Genomic DNA, 17,929 nt, shown 5'->3' on the forward strand with positions numbered 1-17,929 from the left:
CAACGTGTCTGCTGTATACATCAGCTTACCCGGGGTGTACGCAACATTCATTGTATAGCGTTGCAGCCTGATCATCATTCTTTGTATTCTAAGCGGACAGCCATTTAGTGGCTTTTGGAACAATGCAATCAAGGGCTTATGGTCAGTCTCTACACTGATTGCTTGTCCTGACACAAACTGGTGAAATCTTTCACAGGCGTATGTGATGCTGAGCAGCTCCTTTTCTATTTGAGCATATCGCATCTCCGCGTCTGTCATTGAGCGCGATGCATATGCAATAGGTTGCCAGTCGTCATATTTTTGCAGAAGAACGGCACCGAGCCCACTCTGTGATGCATCTGATGATATCTTGATGGGTCTCGCTGGGTCATAAAACCTCAGAACTGGTTCCTCTGTGAGCAGTTTCCTTAGATCGCTCCATGACTTCTCATGCTCATGATTCCATTCCCATTCTATGTTCTTTTCAGTTAGTCGTCTCAGTGGCGCCATCTTTTCTGAGAGGTTGGATATGAATTTACCCATGTAGTTGATCATTCCATTAAACCTCTGCACATCCTTTTTGCATTGTGGCTTTGGCATATTCTCAATAGCGGACACCTTTCTGGGATCTGGTCTGATGCCCTCACTGCTAAGGATATCTCCCACGAATGTCAGTTCTGTCACCCCGAGCTGGCATTTCTCTCTATTCAGCTTCAGGTTTGTTTTCCTTGTTGCTTCCAGCACTTTTTTCAGTCTCTTGTCATGCTCAGTTCTCGTGGTTCCCCATACTATGATGTCATCCATCGAGGTACCAACTCCCTCCAGGTGCTCATAGATCATATGCATAGTTTTGTGATACACTTCAGGAGCTGAGGCAATGCCAAATGGTAACCTTAGGAATCTGTATCTGCCAAATGGACTGTTGAACGTGCACAGTCTTTAACTTGCCTCGTCCAGTTTCATCTGCCAAAATCCTGATGATGCATCTAACTTGCTGAAATACTTTGCATTTGCAAACTGTGACATGATTTCCTCACGTGTAGGAAGCTTGAAGTGCTCTCTCTTTATTGCTCTGTTTAGATCTCTTGGATCCAGGCAAATTCTGAGCTTTCCATTCTTTTTGTCCACAACGACGAGGGAACTCACCCACTCAGTTGGCTCATCTATCTTCTGAATCACGTTCAGGCTTTCCATCCTGTCCAACTCTGCCTTCAGTTGCTTTTGAAGAGCAAACGGAACTTTTCTGCATGGATGTATGACCGTTGGCATACTTTTATCTACTCTGATCGTGTGTTCTCCTGGAAGGCAGCCTAGACCCTGAAATAGGTCGTTGTACTCTTTCATGAGTTCATCATAGACTGTCTCTCCTTCGCTTTCCACAACGAGGACTCTCTTTACCAGGTTCAGTCTCTCACAGGCTATTAAGCCTAGTATGGCCTGCACATCCTTTGGCACCACGATGAATGCTAGCGTGTGCTCTCTGTCCTTGTGTGTCACTTTGACAATGCATTTTCCTTTCACTGGTATATCAGTACCTGAGTATCCTGTCACTTTCACTTTTGTTCCATGTATCTTTGGTTTGGGTCTAATTTTCTTAAAATCAGTCTCTGATATCACATTAACTTGTGCTCCAGTATCCAATTTAAATGGAATGTGTATGTCATTCACTTTTAGTGTCAACATCCAGTCTCTTTTTTCTTTTTTGTTTTCAGACACAACATCCACATAGAACTCCTCTATCTCGCTTTCATCTACTGCATGGACCTTGCTTTGTTGCGCTTGGTTCTTACAGCAACGGGCATAATGGTTGTTTTTGTTGCAACTATTGCATGTTTTACCATATGCTGGACACTTTTTTGGTGGATGCTGTGTACCGCATCGACTACATGACTTTCGATTGCCCCTTTCATTTTTGTTCGCTGGCCACGCCTCTTTTTTCACATTGGCGCTCTTTTTGTTAAACGGTTTGTGTCCGTTCTTTCTCACTGCATCCACGTTGCAGCTACTGTCACTGAACAGTTCCTTTGCCTGCGACTTCACAGTTTCTGTAGCCCTACACAGTGCTATGGCTTTTCCCAGGTCTAGATTTTGCTCTCTTAGCAGTCTTTCCCTTAGACCATTATCTGGAATACCACACACCAGTCTGTCTTTTATCAGCAAGTCTGTCAGTCCCCCAAATTCACACATTTTGCTTCTGTTTCTCAGTTCAGTCACATACTGATCAATAGTCTCTCCCGTTTTCTGTACACATGTGAAAAATCTGTGCCTCTCAAACGTCACATTACGTTTAGGTATGCAGTAGGCCTCAAACTGTTCCATTATTTTATCCATCTTCATTTTGTCTCCATCAGCAGCGAATGTGAAGTTATTATACACCTCCAGCGCTTCATCACCCACAACATGTAAGAACACTGACGCTTTCATTTTATCACTTTTCTCGTCAGCTCCGATTGCTGCTAAATACAACTCCAAACGTTGTTTGAACCTCCTCCAACTTTCAGCCACATTACCTGTCAACTGAAGCTTCGCCGGTGGGTGTAAACCTTCCATTTTTCACTTCATTAGCTAGTCTCCAAAGGTAAGTAACGATGATCTCTTTTGGCTTGCTAATACATGAAGAGCTGATTTCGCTGGGTAGCTTACTTGCCACGACTCCGTTCACTGTCTCGTCGAGTTGCTAACTTCCGATTTTTCCTCTTCATCTCTTTCAATCCCTCTTCTGACACCATGTATTGTTTTCTATGTGGGTTCAATGATGACACATTGATGAAAGAGTATGGGCTAGATTTTCAGTTGCTTGCGCCAGCAGTTAGCGCCTTAAGAGAAGTGATTTCCGGGCGCTATGCGTGTAGCGCCCGGGCGCAGCGCAGTTTGCGCCTCGCCCCACATTAATTGGCCGTTAGCGCCGGCGCAAAGTTTCGCGCCCGCCCGGATGCGCGCGCAGAAAATAACGTCACATCCTCGTGCAACGGCCTTTGGCCGCCCCGATTCCAAACTTCAGTCGGACCGCCCCATTGTGCGGCTGGCGGCCGGAGCGTTTGAAAAAAGGAACGCAACACAACCAGCGCGGGCCCCGGGGGGCGCAAATTAAAGGGGACGTGCCCTCCAGTATAAAGGCCAGCCATTTTTCAGCAAACACTCTAGTGCAACGCATTTCTGGACACGCAACAAGGAGGATAGCTAACTGGTTTCAAGCAGCAACAGCTCAGGTACTTTTGGACTCAGGCCAGAGCGCTGCAAGTGGCCTTTTGGAAATTTGAGTGTTTGCCAGGATTTGATGGGGGTTGCATGGGGTGCCAACGCGGAGCTGCAGCGCCATGTCCGTAGGGCTCGCAGACGCATTGTGAGAGGGGCAGCCCTGGCTAGAGGCAGAGGGGGCTACAGGCGTCAGCCACGTAGGCCTTACTCAGTCAGGCTATACCGCCAGCAGCGCTCCTACCTAAACATGAGTGCCGCGCGATGTGTTAGAAGGCTCCGATTCCGAAAGGAGGTGATTGCAGAGGTCTGCCACCTGCTTCGCAGAGATCTGCGGCCAAAGCTCAGGTGCAGGACGTCTCTGTCGGTGGAAGTGAAGGTGACGGTGGCATTGAACTTCTATGCCACCGGCTCCTTCCAATCCGCTGCTGGGGACATAGCAAACATCTCCCAGTACGGCGCGCATCGCTGCATCCGCCAGGTGACCGAAGCACTGTTCAGAAGGAGAAGCCAATTCATCTCCTTCCCCATGGCCCTGGAGAGCCAGCATCAGCGCGCATTGGGATTTGCCAGACTCGGGGACTTCCCCTTGGTGCAGGGCGCCATTGACTGTACACATGTGGCTTTGCGGGCCCCTCTGGAGCATGGCGAGCAGTATCGCAACAGGAAGGGCTACCATTCTCTGAATGTGCAGCTGGTGTGTGACCACAAGCAGCGCATCATGGCTGTCAATGCCAGCTTCCCAGGCAGCAGCCACGATGCCTTTATCCTGCGGCAGAGTACTATGCATGACATGTTCGAGGCACAGCCTCCCCCAAGAGGATGGCTACTCGGGGACAAAGGCTATCCTTTGTGTACCTGGCTCATGACCCCGCTCCGCGCGCCCAGGACCGCTGCTGAAGAGGCCTACAACGAGAGCCATCAAACCACCCGCAACATCATCGAGCAAACTATTGGGGTCCTCAAGCAGCGGTTCCGCTGCCTTGATCGCTCCGGAGGAGCTCTCCAGTATTCGCCGGACCGGGTCTCCCAATTTGTGGTAGTTTGCTGCATGCTTCACAACCTGGCTATCCGCAGGACTCAGGCACTGCCACCTGACGTTGGAGCAGCACCTCAGGAGGAGGAGCAGGAGGAGCAGGAGGAGGAGGAGGAGGTGCAGGAGTACGTTCCCAGGAGGGAGCGACCAGGGCCAAGGGCCGCACGACGCCACCTTATTACACGGTACTTCTAAGCCCCCTGTCAGGGAATGCCTTGGGGCCATGAGGGAAGATGAATGCAGCCGCTCCGCAAGCCCTCAGCCGGCGAAGCCAACAAACACTAAGAAGAACAACCATGGAGACTGCATGAATAAAGATAAATTTTTATTACACAAAAATGAAAACCCCTTCCCACATGAATCCCCAAAAACAATCAACGGGCCCAACAAAAAGCCCAACAAACGACTCACTCCCACAAACTGGGGAGGAGTCACTCCACATTTGTACAACCCGGGCCTCAACCTCGGCCTAACGCAAAAAAAAAGCCCACGAACCAAACAACCATGGGCAAAAGAAAGATGGCCACCGCCATATAAAACAAAAGCTGGCCACACCCTCTACTGAGTGGCCCGCGAGGGCGAGACCTTGCCCAGCCTTTTGCCTCCCCTGCCCGGCCTGCTGCTCCTTCGCAAGCTCTGCCCAGTGGCTGCTGCGAGGCTGGGGGAAGGCGCCTGAGGCTCAGATGTCCTTCCGCCAGATGCCGCTGGGGGGCGGCCTACACGGCCTTTGGGCCTCGAGGGGCCGTCTGCTGAGTGGCGCACCTGAGCCTGGCCAACATCAGCTCCAGCCGCTTGCCCTTGACGCCCCAGTGGGGGAATGGCGGCGACGGATGGCGCAATGTGGGCCAGCTGGTGTCTGGGGTGGGCTGGCTGGTGCTGTGGTGCGCTGGCACTCGGCCGGGCCCGCACTGCAGGATCCGCAACAATCAGCCGAGGGGCAGCTCGCTGGGATGCTCCAGCGCGGCGGCTGCCCTGGCGATGCCTGCCTGAGACAGCACGTGTGGCAGCAGTGAGTGCCCCTGTTGTCCTGGTGTGCGCCCGCATCACACCCGCCAGGGTCTTGACGGCATCAGTCAGCATGCGGCCACTCGCGGCAGTTGCTGCCCCGAACTCGCGCACACTGGTCGCCAGCGACTCGATGGCCTCAGGCATGCGCCCCACCACGCTCATGAGCTCCGTGTGGCACCGGTCCGAATCCTCGGCCATCTTATCCAGCTTCCGCACCTCCTCCGAGGTGAAGGTGTCCGGACTGGAGTCGCGACTCTCCCGCTGGGGAGGAGGGGGCCGAACTAGGGGAACCTTGCCACGTTGGTGGCGGCGAGTGTGCTGATCAGCAGCACTCCCCTCTGATCCTTCCCCCCTTTGGGGGGAAGGCCACGGGCCACGCGCACGGCTCCTGGGTGGCTGGACGCCACTGGTCCCAGAAGCTGCATTCCCCTGCGACAGTTCCTCCAGGCACTCGTCCAGTGAGGACGTGTCAAGCCTTTCGTCCTCTCCGGCGGGACCTGAGTGTTCCCCCGATGGTCCGGCTTGCTCCTCCTCCTCCTCCTCCTGCTCGGAGGGGCTGTCACTGGCAGCTTCAGGGTCCTGGTCGTCACCACCTGAAAGCAGGAATGCACAAGAGTAGCTTCAGAGTGAGGAGACGGCGTCAGCGAGGGAGTTAGGACTGGTGGCATTCAGCGCATTGGTGGGACAGTGGCAAAGGAGGTAGCTCCGATGCGCAAGTGCGACGCGAGAGGGCCAAAAGGCGAGGTCCTTACCATTGCCGGGCAGTGGAGGGTCGGCTACTCCGAATGCTGTGCGCACGATCAGGCGGGCTCCCATGAGCACACACACGTGCTCCTCCAGCCGAGTAAGCTTCTGCAGCTTTGCGCGGCCTCCCCTGGCCCTGGCACGGGCCTGGCGATTATACGCAACTTTAGCCTGCAAGAGAAAGGACGGGCTGTAAGTGCGCAGTGTAGCCCTGATGTAGTGTGCACTGCCTCCCATGGTGGAATAGCTTGGCCAGAGTGTAGCCCTGATGTCGTGTGCACTGTCTCCCATGGTGGAATAGCTGGGCCAGAGTGTAGAGTGCAGAATGGCCAATTGATGCTCATGACTGTCCCAATGCTGCTGGCTGAGGGCTGGCCATTAGGACTTTCAGCTCCCTTTGCCCATCATGTCAGGTGTACATGCAAGAATGAGGAGGAGACTGGAAAGGGTACTCACCCTGACAATCCTGGTCAGGTCATTGTATTTTTTACGACATTGTTTGTGGGTCCTGGGGGCATCGCCGGTGAACGTCACCCTCTGGGCGATCTGCTTCCAGGCTCTGGTGTAGTCGTGGTGGTTCGGATTCCTCCCACTCTCTGGGAACAAGATCCTGCGCCTCTGCTCCAGAGCTGTGACCATTATGTCCAGATCACCCTCTGAGAAGCGCAGGGCACGCTCACGGGCCTTCTCTGGCGTTGCCATGACTCCCTGGGGCTGAGCAGCAGTGTTGAGGCCTCTTTGCAAGGCTGCAGTGTGCAGGGCGTGGCAGCAGACCAATTCGTCCCTTCCCCCTTTAAGAGCTGGTCGGCGCCACGGGGTCTGCTGTCAGTCAAAAAATGACCGCACCCGCGCTGCGCCCCGCCTGGGCGCTATCCCTCTGGACCGCCGGCTTAGCGCCTAAAGATAGTAGTGGAACGCCTCTTTTAGCGCTCCAACAACCTCTTAGGGCGAAGCCACTGAATTTCCGGCAACGGGGCGCTACTTTGGGGCGGGCGCTAACTTCGGGTGGGCGCTAAGGTTAGCGCCCCAAAACTGGCTATACTGAAATTCTAGGCCCATGTCTTTTAATCTAAAGTGTGTTCAAGTAAGTTAACTGCTTTACAGGAGACACCATCTTAGAGATCCATCCAAAAACGAAACTACTCTGCCTCTCTCACATGCCCTCTGCTGGTAAGGCATAAATAATCAAACAGGCAAATATGCTGGTAAGGCATAATAATCAAACAGGCAAATACCATCACTATTTGCTGATATCATTACACCTTTAGCTTATATTTTGGGCAGCATGCCTAATGATTTTATGTCCAATAAATTGGAAAATGTGAGTTGTTCGTTTCACATCTCCAAAATTCAGATTCAACATCCTTTACATATCGATATCCCCTCTGGAAATCAACATCTGGAGTTGGTCAGAGTAATGAATAAGTCATAATCGAGGCTAAAATTATCCAGTGCAGTGGGGAAGGGGTATCAAATAAGACTTTAATACTCAATTTCATTACTAAAATTTTTTAAAGTTTTACACGGAAATGTTCCAGTGAAATTTTATTAATGAATTGTTGATTTGTGGTTCTGTGAACAAGTATCCATTCCAATAATCGATACATCTTATGTGCACAGAAAATTTTACACTAACAAATGAGAAAAAGGTGACAATACTGTCAGTAACGCCCAGTTATCAGAAAAGTATTTCTGGATGATTCATTCAGCAGCACGCATGTCAGTATGGGAAGTCGCGAGGGTAATTTCCTGGCCAAGTGACTCTCCATTACATGTACTGGTAAAGGGAGGAAATCAGCAATACAATGAATCAGGCTACAACGATCCAACACTTTTTACTTTAACCTGTGTCATTACTTTTTAAAAATCACATTTGGAAAGGAAGGAAGCAATATAAACTGTGAAAGAATGTTTCATGAGAGGTATGTAAAACGATAGAATCTGTAGTAATTCCATTCAGCAAATGTCATCATCAGTTTCACAAAATCCATTTGCAAGTTCTCTGTTAATGGAGCAGCCCATGACAGCCTACAGCAGGACTTGGGCAACATCCAGGCTTGTGCTGACAAGTGGCAGGTAACATTCGGCACCACATAGGTGCCAGGTGATGACCATCTCAACAAGAGAAAGACCAACCATCTCCCAGTGACCTTCAACGGCATCACCATTGCTGAGTCCCCCACCGTCAATATCTGGAGATGATCACTGACCAAAAGTTTAACTGAATCAGCCATATTAACAATAAAATAATAGCAAAATACTGTGGATGCTGGAAATCTGAAATAACAACAGAAAATGCTGGAAATACTCAGCAGGCCAGGCAGCATCCGTGGAGAGAGAAACAAGGTTAACGTTTCAGGTCTGAGACCCTTCATCAGAACTGGAAAAAGCTGGAAATGTAACAGATTTTAAGCAGGTGCAGAGACAGGGGGGAGAGGTTTAGGAGGGGGGGAAGGAATTGAAAGAACATGCTGTGAAAATGTTGCAAATGGGAATGGCAAAATCATACTGCATGAAAAATGGGGGCAGGGATTATTATCTGAAATTGTTGAACTCCATGTTGAGTCCGGCAGGCTGTAAAGTGCCCAATCGAAAGATGAGGTGCTGTTCCTCGAGCTTACGTTGAGCTTCATTAGAACAATGTATTAGGCCGAGGACAGAGAGATCAGAGTGGGAGTGAAGTGGAGAATTAAAGTGACAGACGACCGGAAGCTCAGGGTCACCCGTACGGACTGAACAGAGGTGTTCCGCAAAGCGGTCACCCAATCTGCGCTTGGTCTCCCCAATGTAGAGGAGACCGCATCGTGAGCAGCGAATACAGTATATTAAATTGCAAGAAGTACAAGTAAATCGCTGTTTCACCTGGAAGGGGTGTTTGGGGCCCCGGACAGTGGGAAGGGAGGAGGTAAAAGGGCATGTGTTGCATCTCCTGCGCTTGCACGGGAAGGTGCCAGGTGAAGGAGAAGGGCTGTTGGGGGTGATTGAGGAGTGGACCAGGGTGTCGCGGAGGGAGCGGTCCCTTCGGAATGCTGAAAGGGGAGGTGAGGGGAAGATGTGTTTGGTGGTGGGATCACGTTGGAGGTGGCGGAAATGGCGGAGGATGATCCGTTGAATGTGGAGGCAGGTGGGGTGAAAGGTGAGGACAAGGGGAACCCTATCATGGTTCTGGGAGGGAGGGGAAAGGGTGAGAGCAGAAGTGCGGGAAATAGAATGGACACAGTCAAGGGCCGTGTCAACCACAGTAGAGGGGAATCCTCGGCTGAGGAAAAAGGAAGACATGTCAGAAGCACTGGTATGGAAAGTGGCATCGTCAGAATTATATTAACTCACTAATTAGTAAGCCATATTAACACCATGGCTACAGGAGCAGGGCACAAGATGGGTGCTCTGTGATGAATGGCTCATCTCCTGACCTCTCAAAGCCTATGCACCATCTATAAGGCTCAAGTCAGGAATGTGATGGAATCCTCACAACCAGCAGCGGCTGGTGACCTTTTTGACAGGTGAGGCACAGCTATACACACCTAACCAAACAGCATATTATCTTGGAAATACGCCCTTCCTGTGCAATCCCACCAGCAACCATAGAAGCTGTATATTATCTTTATCTCGCTGCATTGTACAGCGATTGTTATCCTTTAAACCTTTACATCCAGGATTGGACTTTAAAAAAAAGCAACCAGAACTTTGTAGAGAGAAACTAACTGGAGTATCACCAGCCTGTTTTGCAAAATATTGGTACTCAGGGTTGTCTAAAGTACAGCGATCAGTGGTAATTTTTTCAAATTCTTGAAGTTAGATGGAACATGATATTACATCAATTTATAGTTGCATCAGAGGCTCCATCCTGCAGCTCTGGCACCGTGTGTTATATAAAAGCTAAAATATGGGTTATTTTCCTTTATCCTGGCAGTGAGGTGTTTTTAGAGTGAATCTCCATTTAATATATACAAACAGTGGCTGTTATTTCAGTCCCATTTGAGACCCAGTAATAAGCTCCAATTTCATTATCTGGGTACTGGAAGCATGTTTCCCAAAAGGTGACAACAGCAGCCGATGAGACGGCAGTTGGGAGTCGGCCCCAACTGGAGAAACTTGCCTTTGGTTAAAGGTAGCGTGATCTGTTACCGGGCAACCTCTACAACCAAGAGTAGCAATGTTCTAACACATCATGAGAGCACCATCACCACAAGGATCGCAGCTGCTCAAAATGGTGGCCCACAACCATCAAGGATGGGCAATAAATGCCGGCTTTGCCAGCGATGCCCACATCCCAGAAACAAATTTTAAAAACTGTATCTGCAAAGGGTATTGTGCTGAACAGTTACTTGATCATGAACACGTCACACTCTGACCCATTTCTTTTACAATTCCGTTAAGTCACTTTTAACTTAAATCAATCTAGTTTCATGAATTATTTCTAGCTTTAATACCTCCCCTGACTTCTTGAGAGAAGAATCTCCTATGAGTACCTTATTCTGTGATACTATTAGCAGCCATATCCTCCTAGATAAGATCTTGTAGTGAATATATTAAATCATATAACAGACATTAAACTAGGATATCTGATGGATGGTTATCATTACCTTTATCTGTGGAAAAACATGTTGCTGAATTTTATGGTTATTTGAAGAATTGTATTCTGTGTAGGAATATCACAGCATTTATCTGAAATACAGTTCTTACATTTTTGTAATTCATTGTTACACTGAGTATTGTCACAGTTTTTTGCTCTATTGTGACTGCACTTTCTTCTCCATTATTTCTGGGGGAAAAAAACTCCTCCCTTCCCCTCATCCTCTCATGAAGATGCTGATCCCTTAATGGGACACTATTCCAAGATTGCCTTTCAGTACCTCCCCCCAAGTCTAGTCCATAGAGTCAAAGGGGGAAAAATTTGGTTGCTTAGCGTCTCCCTTAGCGCCTCCGGGAGGCACTAACAGGGCGCTAGGAACTTAGCGCTCGAGCGCGGCGATTTTAGCGCCGCTCGCGAAATTGACCAGTCGTTTTGTGGCGGCGCTAAACACTACCGCCACGATCTCCTGCGCCCGCAGATCGTGACGTCAGTCAAGTGCGCAATGCCCCGGTAGCGCACCAGACGGGATACTGAGTCGCGCTCCTTGCCTTAGCGCCTGCCACTAGGAACGACAAGTAGAGGGGAACGTTTTGAAGTCAGGAAGGGGCTGGGGGAGCGCTATTTAAAGGTGGGCCTTTCCTGCCTTTTCTTGTCGGCAAAATCGGAGATTTGGCCCTCAGCACCACTTTTGAAGTTCCTAAGTGCCGAGCTCTTTCCCTGGGCCTATCTATTAGTGCTTCCAACACAATTGCTTTTGAGGTCTCTCCAGGCCGAGATTCAAGGATGCAATGAGCAGGGAGTGGCTGGCCAGCAAGATGGCCCCTCCCCTTTAAGAACTGGACAACGCCAGTCTGTCTGGCTTACATGGTAAATGGAATTGCCTGAGTTTCGGAAGCGTTCTGAGGTAGTGCCTCGCTCCCTAACATTTGCGCCTTAAGGGAGGTGTGTAGCGCCTGATTTAGCACTCAAATAACCTCCGGGGCGATAATTAGTGTCAGGCGCTAAACTTTGCACCCGGCCGATATTAGCGCCCCAAAATGGGTGCTACCGAATGTTATAAATTTCATCATTCATCAAGAAACTACTCGTGAAATAACGCTGGACGGCCAGCTGGTGGCGCCGTCCAAGGAGTATAAATACTCGGGCATCGGCCCCAGCTTGCCAGGGACATTTTGTAAGACAAGGAACTAGTGAAGTACAACTAGACCTCCATGTTCTGAAACAAGTTGATTAAAGCTTTGCTTTATGCTCAAACCAAGTGTGTAGTGAGTTTTATTACGTCAATTTAATCAACTTGATATCGACTCCACGCTTTGGGTGATTCGGGAACAGCCAGCTATGACTCGAACCATAGAAGGGAACTCAGACAAGTAATCGATCCATCATGGAGAAACTACTCAGACCCGCCCGTCTCAACCTGGACCCAAATTCACTTACAGCCGCTAAGGTATGGAAACACTGGTATCGTACCTTTAGCAACTTCCTTGAGGAGTGTGGTGAGAATGTTCCTAACACGTTACGAATGCTTGCTAATTATGTATCCCCTCATATGTTTGATTGTATCGAAGACTGTGTAGACTATGACGCCGCTATCCAAATACTACAGCAGCTATAAGTCAAGTCCCCAAATGAAATTTTTGCTCGGCATCTACTGGCCACAACTCGACAACAATCTGGGGAATCACTTGACGAATTCCTTCAGAAACTTCGCAGGCTCAGCAAGGATTGTAATCTTAAAGCTGTTACAGCTGAGCAGTACCAGGAGGAGTTAATTTGTGATTCCTTTATTAATGGGATTGCGTCTCCCTTCATACGTCAGCGTCTGTTGGAGGATAAAGCCCTCAAGTTACAGGCTGCCTATGACCAGGCATGTTCTCTGGACTTAGCAAAGAGGAATGCAGACACCTATCTTTCACCACCTGCACGGGCTGCTGCTATCACTTTTAGTGACTCTTTCGATAGGCCTCGGGCAGAAGCCCTCACGGATGGTGACTCCAACCCGGCTGATGACAACACTACCCTAGAAACCTACACTGATGACGACCCCGCCCTAGTGTGAAGCGTTTCTTCTGTGGAGGTGTGTTCTATTATAGGAAATTTTGTCCTGCTCGTAACGCGACCTGCAATCATTGCAGCAAAAAAGGTGACTTTTCTAAGGTATGCCAGTCAAGAGCCACTGTTAGTAAGAAAGGCTACTTTTCTAAGGTATACCGGTCGAGAGCTCCTGTTAGTTTTGCAGCTATCTATAAAACTGCTCCTCCCCCAAGAGCCACTACTAAGGGTACAGCTGCAATCTATAAAACTGCTCCTCCCCCAAGATCCACTACTAAGGTTACAGCTGTCGAGGGTAAAACTGCCCCTCCTCCCAAAACAGCTGTTTTTCCCCAAAGTCTGTCCCATGCAACCACGAAGGTTTCGGTAAATGGACACAGTTTGAGTGCACTAATCGACTCATGTAGCTCCGACAGCTTCATTAGTGAGCGGGCTGTCAGTAAGTTAAAACTGCGTATTTACCCCTCGGACAGGGAAATTGCAATGGCTCTGACGACAATGACCACCAATTCTTCTGGCTTTTGTCTTGTCGACCTTATTCTCAATGGCCGCACTTATTTCTCCACTCGGCTCGGGGTGCTCATGAACCTATGCAGCGATGTGCTCCTGGGACAGGATTTCCAGAAACAACACAAAAGGCTCACTTTCGAGTTTGGAGGGTCAAAGCCGGAGCTTACTATTTCCAAAGTACCGTTTTGTGCGCTTTCGGCGGCTTCGCTTGACGAGCCCTCCTTGTTTGCCAGTCTTTCCCCCCAATGTAAGCCCATAGTCACTAAATCACGACGTTGCAGCCAAGATGATCGATCCTTTATCAAGACAGAAATCTCTCGCCTTCTAGCTGACGGTATCATTGAGCCATGTTCATCTTCCTGGCGGGCTCAAGTCGTCGTTGTTAAAAATCCTCTGAAACAACACAAGAAACGTCTTTGCATCGATTACTCGCAAACTATTAATCAGTATACCGACCTGGATGCCTACCCACTACCACGCATCGATGACATGGTTAATAACCTTGCCAACTACAAGGTATTTTCAACTTTTGATTTAAAGAGCGCATATCATCAAGTGCCGCTAAAGGACTCTGACAAGAAGTATACGGCCTTTGAGGCCAATGGTCGGCTTTACCAGTTTTGTCACCTTCCATTTGGGGTCTCCAACGTGGTGGCCATCTTTCAATGGGCAATGGATAGCCTAGTCAAACAGGAGAACTTAACGGACACTTTTCCATATCTGGATAATATCACCATTGCTGGTCATGATCAGAAGGAGCATGATGCCAACCTCCAGAAATTTTTTGACGTTCTCCGTTGTCGCAACTTAACCTTAAATGAGTCCAAATCTGTGAAATCAGTATCATCAGTCAACATCCTTGGCTACTGGGTGGGCAACGGTGTCATCAAACCGGATCCGGAGCGACTTCGTCCGCTTCAGGAGCTCCCTCCCCCTACGAATCTCGGCTCTCTTCGTCGGGCACTCGGCATGTTCGCCTAATATGCGAAATGGATACCCCACTTCTCCGACATGATCCAGCCCCTGCTTCACGCAAAGTCATTTCCATTAGAGGCAACGGCTATTTCAGCTTTCAACCTCCTCAAGCGATAACTGGAAAAAGCCACGCTTCATTCCATCGATGAAAATCTTCCTTTCGTGGTCAAGTGCGATGCATCGGATGTGGCGATCTCTGCTACCTTGAATCAAGGTGGTCGACCCGTTGCATTTCTGTCCAGAACTTTGCAGGGTAGCGAGCTCCATTATCCTCCTGTCGAGAAGGAGGCTACGGCCATCATCGAAGCGGTACGTAAATGGAGTCATTTTCTCGCTCGTCGCCATTTCGCACTTATAACCGATCAGTGCTCCGTGGCCTTTATGCTGGATAACCGAAAACGCACTAAGATCAAGAATAACAAAATACAACTCTGGAGGATGGAATTGGCTGCCTTTGGATACACCATACATTATCGACCCGGCAAAGAGAATGTGGCCCCGGATACCCTCACGCGGGCATTCTGCTCTTCTATGTCAACTTCAACTGTGGCGGATCTTCATACTGACTTATGCCATCCTGGTGTTACCCGTATGTTGCACTTTGTGCGATCTAAAAATCTCCCATTTTCTTCGGAAGATGTGAAAAGAACGTGCTCCTCCTGTAGAATTTGTGCGGAATTAAAACCGCAATTCTTCCGTCCATCGGATGGCTCGCTCATACACGCTATGCAGCCTATGCAGCGACTCAGCATTGACTTTAAAGGGCCATTGCCCTCTTCAACGCGAAACACCTACTTACTGACTATGGTGGATGAATATTCATGCTTTCCCTTGGCTTTCCCCTGTCCTAATATGCTTACTTCCACAGTGATCAAATGCCTCGATCAAGTCTTTTCCCTTTGCGGTACGGCCAATTTCATCCACTCTGATCGGGGTCCCTCCTTCATGTCAAGCAAACTCAAAAGTTACCTCTCCCAACGGGGAATCGCCACAAGTAAAACGACACTGTACCATCCCATCAGTAACGGACAGGTTGAGAGATACAACGCTATCATCTGGAACGCTGTTCATCATGCGCTGAGGTCACACAACCTACCAGACCAGCAGTGGGAAACTATGCTCCCTGATGTGTTGCATTCCATCAGGTCTCTCCTTTCTACATCTACCAATGTCACACCTCACGAGCGATTCTTCAGCTTCCAGCGTCGCTCCACCCATGGGATGTCTCTACCGTCATGGTTGGCAGCTCCCGGGCCCATGCTGCTCCGAAGATTCATCTGATCATCTAAAACCGATCCTCTCGTCGACGAGGTAGAACTCACGGACGACAACCCCACATATGCGCACATGCGGTACCCGGATGGCTGGGAGTCCACCGTTTCGCTCCGGGACCTGGCTCCCTGTCCGGCAGGTTCCACGGACCCAACCGATAGAGGGACCCACGGGGATGATGCCGACACTCTGCGTTCCCCCAAAGATGACGCCTTACCTGGGGCATCGAGAGATCTGCCAGCTGCCCCACAGGATCCACTCGGGGAGCCGAGCGCTCCCCGTGGGATGGCCACCCGAGGCCAGGCGCCAGTCAATCCCCGGCTATCCAACAGGATGAAGCCAGTTCTGCGCCTGTGGGGACCCGCACCCGGAGGCACGATCTCCCCAGCCTCCCTCGGGTCGATCAGAGCAACACGGGCCCTGTCGCTCCACCGGTATGGATCAAGCGGCCCAGGGACCACGACACGGTCCGGGGAGACGTGCCTTCTAGCCATAAACAAAAATCTAAAAGACTGCGGCTATTCGTGGTCCGCCTGATCCGCTAAGAGGAAGTCGTCGGACTTCCAAATCTTTTAGGCAGGAAGAATGTTATAAATCTCATCATTCATCAAGAAACTACTCGTGAAATAATGCTGGATGGCCAGCTGGTGGCGCCGTCCAAGGAGTATAAATACTCGGGCGTCGGCCCAACTTGCCAAGGACATTTTGTAAGACAAGGAACTAGTGAAGTACAACTAGACCTCCATGTTCTGAAACAAGTTGATTAAAGCCTTGCTTTATGCTCAAACCAAGTGCGTAGTGAGTTTTATTACGTCACCGAATGTTTCCCCCAAAGTATTACCAATTCTTGGGCCCAAATAAGAGAAAACAGAGGTGGAGATCCGTTAGCTGGGTCTGCTCCTCCTCGACATTGCCCAAGGATTTCCTGGGGATCCCAGGGGGCAAAAGAGCAGCACTTGTGAGACATCACAGGTGGGCATCAATATGCTATTGCCTATATGTTATTGACCTTGCTGTCCATTTTTGGAATGAAGTGCCTCTGACTCTCAGATTGTTTATTCACAGACGAGACTGTGTCTCAAAGGATTTTAGGGATACAAAGATCACGCACTACCTCCTTTTCTGAAAGGTTTTGGTGACAATTTGTCTGGAAGATCTGCAAAGAAGCTCTTCTGTATAATCCATCACAACTTTAACATAGAAACATAGAAGAAACATAGAAGATAGGAGCAGGAGTAGGCCATTCGGCCCCTCGAGCCTGCTCCGCCATTCGATGCGATCATGGCTGATCATCCAAATTCAGTACCCGGTCCCTGCTTTCTCCCCATACCCCTTGATCCCTTTAGCCTTGAGAAATATATCCAACTCCTTCTTGAGTATATTTAATGAATTGGCCTCTACTGCCTTCTGCGGTAGAGAATTCCACAGGTTCACCACTCTCTGGGTGAAGAAAGTCCTCCTCATTTCTGTCCTAAATGGCCTACCCCTTATCCTTAGACTGTGAACCCTGGTTCTGGACTCCCCGACCATCGGGAACATCCTTCCAGCATCTAGTCTGTCTAGTCCTGTTAGAATTTTATAAGTTTCGATGAGATCCCCTCTCATTCTTCTAAACTCCAATGAGTGCAAGCCCAATCGATCCAATCTCTCCTCATACGTCATTCCTGCCATCCCAGGTATCAGCCTGGTGAATCTTCGCTGAACTCCTTCCATGGCAAGAACATCCTTCCTCAGATAAGGTGACCAAAACTGCACAGAATACTCAAGATGTGGTCTCACCAAGGCCCTGTACAACTGCAGCAAGACATCCTTGTTCCTGTACTCAAACCCTCTCGCTACGAAGGCCAACATACCATTTGCCTTCTTAACCGCCTGCTGCACCTGCATGCTTACCTTCAGTGACTGGTGCAAAAGGACACCCAGATCTCGTTGCACTTCCCCTTCTCCCAATCTATTGCCATTCAGATAATAATCTGCCTTCCTGTTTTGCTACCAAAGTGGATAACCTCACATTTATCCACGTTATATTGCATCTGCCATGCTTCTGCCCAATCACCCAACCTGTCCAAATCATCCTGAAGTTTCTCAGCATCCTCCTCACAGCACACACACCCATCCAGCTTTGTGTCGTCTGCAAACTTGGAGATATTACATCTAGTTCCCTTGTCCAGATCATTAATATATATTGTGAATAGCTGGGGTCCAAGGACCAATCCCTGCGGTACCCCACTGGTCACTACCTGCCACTCGGAAAAAGACCCGTTTATTCCAACTCTTTGCTTTCTGTCTGCCAACCAATTCTCTATCCAAGTCAGTACCTTGCCCCCAATCCCATGTGCCTTAACTTTACACGCTAATCTCTTATGCGGGACCTTATCGAAAGCCTTCTGAAAGTCCAAATACACCACATCCACTGGTTCTCCCTTATCTATTTTACCAGTTTCATCCTCAAAAAATTCCAGTAGATTAGTCAAGCACGATTTACCCTTTGTAAGTCCATGTTGACTTTGTCAGATCCTGTCACTGTTTTCCAAGTGCTCTGCTATTACATCTTTTATAATGGACTCTAGCATTTTCCCCAC

The sequence above is a fragment of the Somniosus microcephalus genome, chromosome 7, assembly GCF_052327205.1.
Source record: "Somniosus microcephalus isolate GS21.2 chromosome 7, FLI_Smic_1.0, whole genome shotgun sequence".
Classification (NCBI taxonomy): domain Eukaryota; kingdom Metazoa; phylum Chordata; class Chondrichthyes; order Squaliformes; family Somniosidae; genus Somniosus; species Somniosus microcephalus.